This window comes from Cryptomeria japonica, chromosome 5 (genome assembly GCF_030272615.1).
Source record: "Cryptomeria japonica chromosome 5, Sugi_1.0, whole genome shotgun sequence".
NCBI classification, from domain to species: Eukaryota; Viridiplantae; Streptophyta; class Pinopsida; order Cupressales; family Cupressaceae; genus Cryptomeria; species Cryptomeria japonica.
The window spans coordinates 177,070,286-177,080,735 of NC_081409.1; positions in this window are offsets into that span (position 1 = coordinate 177,070,286).

Consider the following 10,450-nt stretch of genomic DNA (forward strand, 5'->3'; position numbering starts at 1 on the left):
GTGTCGCTTCTTTTCATCTCTCTCTCGTCTTCCTTCCCCCATCACTGTCTCTGTCTATTACGAGCCCTAATTATCCTCCTTGAGTTCTATGTCATCTCTCTCCCCCCTCACACTTCTCTCTCTGTCGATTCTCTCACCCTTTTCTCCTTCTCATTCTCATCTCTACCTCATGTCCCTCACCCCTCTCCTCCTCCCACTCTCTCTCTCTCTCTCTCTCTCTCATCTCTCTCTCCTCTCTCTCTCTCTCTCTCTCTCTCTCTCTCTCTCTCTCCCTCTCCTTATCCCCTTCTCTCTCTGTCTCTAACTCTCTCTCCATCCCCCTCTCCTTATCCTATTATATTCCTTTCTTCCTATCTCCTATTCTCTCTCTCTCTCTCTCCTCTCTCTCTCTCTCTCTCTCTCTTCTCTCTCTCTCTCTCTCTCTCTCTCTCTCTCTCTCTCATTTTCCCAATCTCCCTCTCTCCCTCTCCCTCTCCCTCTCCCTCTCCCTCTCCCTCTCCTTTTCCTAATCTACCTCTCTCTCCCTCTCCATCCATCCCCCTCTCCTTTACTATTCTCTCTCTCTCTCTCTCTCTCTCTCTCTCTCTCTCTCTCTCTCTCTCTCTCCTCTCTCTCTCTCTCTCTCTCTCTCTCTCTCTCTCTCTCTCTCCTTTTCCTAATCTACCTCTCTCTCCCTCTCCATCCATCCCCCTCTCCTTATCCTATTCTCTCTCTCTAATTTTCCCAATCTCCCTCTCTCCCTCTCCTTTTCCTAATCTACCTCTCTCTCCCTCTCCATCCATCCCCCTCTCCTTATTCTATCTCTCTCTCTCTCTCTCTCTCTCTCTCTCTCTCTCTCTCTCTCTCTCTCTCTCTCTCTCTCTCTCTCTCTCTCTCTCTCTCTCTCTCTCTCTCTCTCTCTCTCTCTCTCTATTTGGTTCCTAGTTCTACATAACCCATACGGGTTATGAGAAATTGTGAACGTTCACATTAAAGGTTTCCATAACCCGTACGGGTTATGGGAAAATCTTAATATATTTTAGTCCCAACGGCTAAAAAACCAGAATTGCAAGTTGTTTGAAGGCCCCACTACTTTAACACATGATTTTTTGGGACAGTAATAGTCAGGTTTTCATGTTTTTTGTCACTTTTGCTTTGAAATTATTGATTTTTCTCGTATATTGTATTGTATTTGAAGTTATTTTATCATTGTTACTTTAGATTATAACAAAATGGTGATCATTTGTTGTTTTTTTGCTTTGATCATGGTTGATTTGTCTTGTATTTTTATTTATTTTTAAGTTATTTTATTAATGTTACTTTAGATTATAACAAAATGATGATCATTTGTTGTTTTTTTTGCTATTTGATTGTGGATTGTCAACATGATGTTATGTGTAGGACAATGGGAAAGAACAAGAGAGGCAACAAAGGAAAGACAAAGGGAGCATATGAGGAGATTATGCGAAGGTACGTCATCTAATGCACCTAATGAAAGTGATGAACATTCAACAATTAAAATTGATATGATGAATGCACCAAATCAAAATGATCAACATACACCAATTCAAATGCATATGATGAATGCACCTAATGAATGCAATGAACATACACCATTTGAAAATGATTCAGTGAATGCACATGTTAATGAAATTGAAGAATATATACCATTTGAATTTGATGTGATCAATGCACCTAATGAAAATGAAGAGCATGCACCAATCTTAACACCTCTTAGAATAATTCGTAGAAAACCAAAGTTCCTAATAGATATTGATGAAAATATTGTGAAGCCAATGCATGATAAATTTTTTGAAAGAACTTGTAGAAGAACGGTTAGAAGAATTTGGAATAATTATTTTGAAAACTTAAATCAAAGTGGAAGATTCCAATTAGTTATTGAAATGATTAAAAAAATCTGAAATTTAGAGAGACAATGAAAATTTTTGGGTTAAGAACATTCGAAAATAATAGTGAAAGAACCATTGTGAGAAATATTTTTTATGCATACCAAGCATTGGTTCGAAATCACACATTAAAGATGCTAATGTTACTCGTCGTGTCCTCACATCAACCATAATGGGAAAGGAAATGAAAAATTCTCATTTAATAAGAAAAACAAGCAAGTCATTAAGGATAAGTAGAACCACATTACACTATGCCTTAGAGAGGCGAGAGAAAATTGAGGATCCTAACAATAATCCTCTTTGGGAATTCTCGGGTAGACTCCCATGCAAGGACAAGGTTGTTGTTGATGCACTAAGAACGTTAATTGAGAAATATTGGCATGACAACACAAGGATTTCACCCAACCAAAGAGATGTTGTTAGAAGGCAAATTGGAATTAGTAATCGTGAGCCACATCCAAAACACTATTTAGATACAACTCAAACACAATTTTATGAGAGGTTTCTTCAAATCTTTCCTCAGATTAAAATTAGTCAAAGATCTTTTGAGATGACAAAACCATTTTATGTTAAGATTAATCATGCATGTACTACGTGTTGTTGTAGGGTCCATGTTGAATTTTCCATGCATTATGATATTTATCATTATATATGTTGTACTTTGCACACTAACGGTGTTTTGCAAGAATGTGGTCTACAAGCACCTCATAAGTCACCGAGAGAATTTATTTCAAGTGTACTATGTAGACGAGATGACGGTATTGACTTGATGATGATTGTAATATTTTCATCACTTGTTGTCATTGATGAAACACTCACACACATATATGATAACAATGGCTACCGGTGTAACTTCAATTGGTTTACACTATCAACTGGTATGTTTAAGGTCTATCTCTAACCGGTACCTTGTGACAACCGGTATGTGCCTTTGAGATAACCAGTGTTAACACCAGATCGACGTCAGAATCAGGATGAAGACGAAGAAGAAGATCAAGTGAAAGATTCCATAACAATGATTCACTAGTTTTATTCCAACCAATATTAAACTGCTCTAACCGGTATCTATTTTTGTGATGAGTTACCAACACCGTTTGTTTGGCGGTCATTTTTGTGATGAGTTATGATTACATGTCTAGATTCACTGCACCTAGGAAATTGTGTTCCTATGGCCGACATAAGGTTTGTATGTCTATTTAAAGACATCGTAGAGAATCATTTTTAATGTTGTTGAGATATAGAGAGTTGTTATGTGAAAAGAGTGAAAAAAATTTTGTTGAGAAGTGATAAGTGTTAAGATGCAAAGCAGCGTTGAATGTACTTAGAAGGATCCGATCAAGCAAGTTTTGTGCTACTTAGAACGGATCAAACTACTCTTGTTGTTTTCTAACCATTACAACGGATACAAATCCCTTAAATGGGTAAGCTCTAACAAGGTGATCCATTAGTTTGGATTCTCAAATCCTCCAGCGAGGTTACTCCTAACAGGGTAGTACTCTTAACAAGTTATAAGCTTCTAATTAAGCTTGGAATCTCTAACAAGATTTTCTCCTAGCATAGCTCTTTGTAAGACCTTAACCGGTCAGTTTTCTATTACTGCAGATAGTTAACTTGTGAGTTCCATCTCATCGTGGTTTTTACCTATTTGGGCTTTCCACGTATAAACACTTGTGTTATGGTGGATGTTCTACTTTATGTGGATGCTATTATTTCATTTTGGATAGCATGTATTTTGTTTAACTGCTTGGTTAACTTCATCTTCTGATTAGTGTTTAAAGCAGTGTGTGTTTTGGTGTCACTGATTCACCCCCCCCCCCCCCTCTCAGTGCTTTTCAAGTCCATCAATTGGTATCAAAGCCTAACTTCTTTGAAGCCTAACCGCTTAGAAGGGAATCTTGAAACTACCATGGGGGACAGAAGCTACTTTGAGATGGTTAGAGAGTTAGAAGCCAACAAAAATGAAGTTGAAACCCTTAGAGGCAAATTGAAAGCTTCTCAAGTCAAGAGGAGAGAGCTATCTGAAAAATTGTTAGAAATATCTGACAATAGTTCTTCAGATGAAGCTAATATTGATGCTTTATCAGAAGAAGTTGAAAAGTTGCAAGGTGAGAAACTGAAATTAAGGAGAGAACTGGAAGGTCTCACTATTCGCATGAGTCAGGAGCTGGAAGCAAGAAGAGTTCCTGAAGATCTTATCAAGGTAAGAGATCAGGAAATTATAAAGATCAAACAGGAAAAAGATACTATGCATGAGGACTTAATAGCTTAAACAGAAGAAAAGGAAAACCTAAAGCTAGATCTTGATTTGGCATCATCTCTGAAAGAGAATTTGTCTAAGCACAATGACGATCTTGTCAATAAGCTTATTGAAGCCAATGAGAAACTGGAAAAGTTTGTCAAAAGTTCTACCATGCTGGAAGAACAGATTCAATCACAGAGAATGAAGGGTGATATCTCTGGACTTGGTTTTCATACAACTGAAAAAGGTGAATTCTCCGGTACAAAGAGCAACTATCCGAAGAATAAAAATGTCTCTAAAGTCAAGATGACTACCAGTAAGAAAGCTTTTAAACCTGTATGCTTTGCTTGTCATAAGCCTGGTCATACTGATAATGTTTGTAGGAACAAACCTAGCAGAAATGCAAATTATAATACCGATGCTAGGTATGTATCTAGAAAGTTTGAAGGTCATTGCTACACTTGTGGAGTGTATGGGCATAAACATATTGAGTGTAGATATGGTGCAAACAATCCTATACCACACATGCATCCTAGACCATATGGTGACCGAACAAGGAATTTTGATAACCGGGTGAACAGGAACTGGCAAAGATCCTATGACAATCGGTTTAGTCCATTCAAAATGGAAAAGGTAACAAATGTTGTGTGTACCTTTTGTAATAAAATTGGTCATGTGGCTATGAACTACAGAAAAAGAACAGGAAAAGGAAATGCAGGACACTGGAGATCATCTGGTATGGTTTGTTACCACTGCAACAAACCGAGGCACCTGGCAAAGTTTTGCAGAACCAGAAACAACAAACCGGTCAATTCTACTAAGGATCAGAAAGGAAAGCAAAAAATTGATGTTGAGGAAATAAGAGAAGATATGAATAAGACATGGAAAAAGAAGAGTGAAGAAGTGCCTGTAGAAGAAGTCACTCCTTGAAGAGAGTCCAACAGTAGTGACTTAAGCCTGTCTAAAACGGCTAAGGGAAGTGTAACGGTAAAACATATTTCAGACCCTTTTTGTAGAACAAGTGAGAAAGAATCTTTTTGAATTTTGAATTTTGGTGACTTTTTGTGCTGACGCGTCAATCAACTAGTATTTCACTTAAGCGACGAAATTAGGGTTTGTAACCTAAAAGTATGAGCATTTATTACAGTAGGTAAAAAGGATAAAAAAAAGTTTTACCTTATCATTTTTACCCTAATCCTTTCAAAAAAGAATTAAAGTGATTGCAGAGCAGAGCAAGATAGTCTTGGTGCAAATTAGCAAATTGCTTTGTGATTAAGAGAAATCAAGTAGAATAGGAAGCTCCAGAGAAGTGAATGGGAGTACATTTGAACAATTCAACCGGGAAACAGAGTGACGTGCAAGACATTAGGTATTCCTTTGAACACTATCTTGAATATTGTTTATCTAGAATGACATCTACGTCTAAGTCTGTAGAGAGATTATTGATCACTGTTGAGCTTGAGGAAGCTGTAAAGGCAGAGAAAATTATGTCTTATAATGCATTGTCGCAAGTCCCAAGTGGAGTCGTTATCCAAGGTGATTTGTCCAGCTATATAGACTACAAAATTGAAGATATGGGAACTCTTCACATCTATACTCAGCTAAAATCGCTTTGTGACAAGGAAGGAAAGATTGAAGCTAAATATTCTAGGGTTTTTGAGAAAGGATTTCATAATGTCGCCTACCCACTTGAATATTTTGAAGAAGAGCACATGAGAATAATTTTGAGTCAAGTACATGGAGAGAATATATTTTTGGAAAGGACTCACATAATTACCAAGGAAGCCATTAGGGCTATAACGGGTTATTGCTCAACCGGTAAAGTTCCCGAGTTGAGGAAAATCACTAAAGACACAGTCTTCAAGCTAACCAGTTCCACCTCTGATGGGCGTGCTTTCTCTGTTAACAATATCAGAGATCCTGCGGTGAAACTTGCAGCAATGGTGATCAGCTACAAAGTATTTTACTGCAGTAGACTTAACAGTGTTCCATTCGCAACAATTCATACAACACATAGTATGATTGTTGAAAATGAAGACTATGATATCTATGAAGCTATTAGAGTCCAACTATTTCTAAATTTGAAGTCCATCAAAAAGGACAATACTCAGAAGTTCAAGTTTGGTCAGCTGTTGGCTGGGTTATTTTTCTACTTTCAAAATTTTCTACCTGGTATAGGTGACATTGAATGGTCCAAAGAACAACCGGTCAATGCTCAGATAAGAAACATCATTAAGGCTGTAAAGAATACCTTTTCAGCTGCCACCAACAGGTATTTTAATGAATTTCAAAAGAAAATGAGTATGAGAATGAAGGTACCTGAAGATGTAGTAAGAAACTTTGAAAAAGTCATAATCTTCACGGTTACTACTGACTTTTGCTTAATGCAAGCAAGAGAACCCAGAGAGGAAGAGATGGAAGATATGAGCTACGAAGTCAATCATGACTTACTGGTTGGCTATGCTAATACTCTGTTAGCATCACCTGTAGACAAAAAGAAGGCAAAATTGGATATTCTAGCAATCCAATCTGCACCTGCTGAAACCAGTATTGCATCTGTAGCTAAAGCTAAAGGAAAGCAAAAAAAAAAGTGAGTAAAAATCTCCTGTGAAGAAAACTACAAGGGTGACTCGAAGTGTCCTAAGCAAGAAGGAACCAACACCTAAGATAATTGAGAAAAAGGAGAGTGTACCAAAGAAGAGGAGGAACAAGAAATTAATTTTGCAACCACAGTCTGAGGGAACAAAGTCTGATGAAGAACCTAAGAAGGAGAAGGCATCTGGCAGAACATCTAAGAAGGCAAAGGTAGTGCCAAAGGCAACTACACCATTAGAAATTGTCGCCTACAAACTTGACACAATATTTGAAAGAACAATGAAGTCATTGGGAAGGAACAAGTTTGAAAATGTTAAAGAACATTATGATTCTTTTACTGTAGATGAGCAAAAGCAAATACACCAATAGGTAATAACCTTGTTGAATCACTACTGTAGATATCCGCATGAATTAGAGAAAGGTATTTCAGTTTCCTTGTATAATACTTTGTTAGAAAAATGGGAACAAGCCACTCAGTTAGAAAAAGAAATTATAGATGAAGTATTTGTACAACATTTTCCCACATTATCATCAGATGGAAACAGTGCTTTGACTGAGGAATACAAAGTATATTTTGATTTTAAAATTAGGAGATTGAAGCTTCTTAATGGAAAAAGGGCAGTTATTGAGACAGAAACTCACCAACTAGCCTGTGTAATCAAACAAAGGATGGATAACCTCCAATCTGTCGATAAGGATGAAATCGCAGATGATGTTTCTCTACCAGAAATGGATATAGAGGAAATTGTTCCAGCTGATATATTCTACTCAACCAAGAAGAAGGATGGCTCAGTTATTCATGTTGATAAGGACATTGAGGATTCAGTGGACCTATCTGAAGATACTACTGCACCAAATATGGATCCTCCTTCAATCATAGAAGTACGGGATACAATAGGTGATCAACCGGGTACTCAACTAGAGGAAGTCAGTATACCGACAACTGAACAACTGGAGAAACCCCAATCTCCACTGGTCATTGAGATCACTCAAAAGGAGACCACTGAGGAAGCTAATACTTAGAAAGAAGAAGATAAAACATACGCAAATATAGAAAGAGCCATCATTAAGTGTATACCCTCTGAAAAGGGAAAGCAAAAACTGCTTGATGATGATGAAGAAGACTCTTTAAGTATTTCAGGACCTATTGATATGAATACCTTGAGTGCTTCTTAAATGATGAAGCTTGCTACTGTTATGCAAACTCGTGCACATAAGAAGAGGTTGAAAGAACAAAGAATAGAGGCAGAGACAATCCAAAATGCTATATAAATTTTGTTTGGATTACGACCGGAAATCTCTGTCGCACATCTTCCCACTCCTATCAGCAAACTTGGTTAGTTAGTTGCAGAGGCATATGATCAAATCAAAATGCTTGAAGATGCTGCTCAAATGTCTGTTGAGAAGAGCCATAAGAAGGCATATGGAGATAAGCTAGCAAAGCACATTGAGAATGGCAAAATGGCTTTATCTCATAATGGTAGTCTACTGAAGAAAGCTATTGAATCTAGAGGAAAGTATCTTGCCTCTACCTCCAATGTTACTTTCTTTTATTCTGATATTACTAAGAATCAAGTTGAAACTGAGCAGGAAATAGAAAGATTATGCAAGGCATATGTCACACTCCAGGACTCTATTCATGTCTTTAACCGGTCTATAGATGAACTACATGATAGACTGATCAGAGATGATAATGAGAAAGCTAAGAGATTCCAATCTCTAAGAGAGCTCAAGAGTCAGCTCACCTCACAAATTGACATTCTTCAGAGAGCCTACTCCCGTGCAGAAGCTATTCTTGCCACTCCTGAAACGTGCTCGCTTGACTTAATGGAAGAATTCTATTCTCAGCTGTTGTCTACCTCAGAGTATACAAATCACATACTGGAATCATGGCAGAATGCTCTATCTCAGATGAAGCAGAATTTCAACAACATTTTCATGAGAATTGCTAATGCATGAATTTGTTTCAAAATGTAATATATGTTGAACTCTTTGATACAGTTTTTTCTATATATATGTATATATTTTACTTTATCATTTTGGCATTGTTGTCAAAGGGGGAGTAATAATATGTATGTGTGTTTTTAAAAATTTGTATTTATGCATGCATTAAGGGGGAGTATTACAACATTAAGGGAGTATGTGTATATATATATGTAGATATGATGTGTATGCACACTTAGCAGTATTGTAAATTACTCAAAATTTTCTAAGTGTTGCCATCAATGCCAAAGGGGGAGATTGTTGGCTTGATGATGATTGTAATATATTCATCACTTGTTGTCATTGATGAAACACTCACACACATATATGATAACAATGACTACCGATGTAACTTCAATTGGTTTACATTATCAACAGGTATGTTTAAGGTCTATCTCTAACTGGTACCTTGTGACAACCGGTATGTGCCTTTGAGATAACCTGTGTTAACAACAGACCGACATCGGAATCAGGATGAAGATGAAGAAGCAGATCAAGTGGAAGATTCCATAACAACGATTCACTAGTTTTATTCCAACCAGTATTAAACTGCTCTAACCGGTATCTATTTTTGTGATGAGTTATGATTACATGTCTAGATTCACTGCACCTAGGAAATTCTATTCCTATGGTCAACATAAGGTTTATACGTCTATTTAAAGACATCGTAGAGAATCATTTTTTATGTTGTTGAGATATAGAGAGTTGTTATGTGAAAATAGTGAAAAAGTTTTTGTTGAGAAGTGATAAGTGTTAAGATGCAGAGCAATGTTGAATGTACTTAGAAGGATCTGATCAAGCAAGTTTTGTGCTACTTAGAACATATCAAACTACTCTTGTTGTTTTCTAACCATTACAACGGATACAAATCCCTTAAACGGGTGAGCTCTAACAAGCTTCGTTGTACAAATCCTCTGACAAAGTGATCCATTAGTTTGGATTCTCAAATCCTCCAGTGAGGTTACTCCTAACAAGGTATTACTCTTAACAGGGTATAAGCTTCTAATCAAGCTTGGAATCTCTAACAAGATTCGCTACTAGTAGAGCTCTTTGTAAGACCTTAACTGGTCAGTTTTCTATTACTGTAGATAGTTAACTCGTGAGTTCCATCTCACTGTGGTTTTTACCTATTTGGGTTTTCCACGTATAAACACTTGTGTTATGGTGGATGTTCTACTTTATGTGGATGTTGTTATTTCATTTTGGATAGCATGTATTTTGTTTAACTGCTTGGTTAACTTCATCTTCCGATTAGTGTTTAAAGCAGTGTGTGTTTTGGTGTCACTAATTCACCCCCCTCTGAGTACTTTTCAAGTCCATCAGACAGGTGTATTTACTATAAGATGATATGCTTGAGAGGTTTTTGTCCTACATGTGGTAGTTTGCAATAGTTGCATAGATGCCTACATCTGGATAGCACACATGAAATTGGTAAGGAACCAGTTTCTATTGGAAAATACAAGTTAGTCACATATGGTGTTAAAGATGGAAAAGAATTAAAGAGGTGTGAGTTAGTGAAAAGGGATATATGCGTAGCTGATTTTATGAAGATGTTTCAAGAGAAACTAGTGTATGAGTACGTAGGTCACACACATAGAGCTAGGTGGTTAGATGAGCAATTCAAGTTGTGTAAGGACACTTTCCCCCTTGGCACTATTGTCTTTGTCATTGATTTTGCTGAGAATTATACACTAAATCTGTAAAGTGAAGTACAATTTTTGTGCACATGCATTCATGCATGCACATG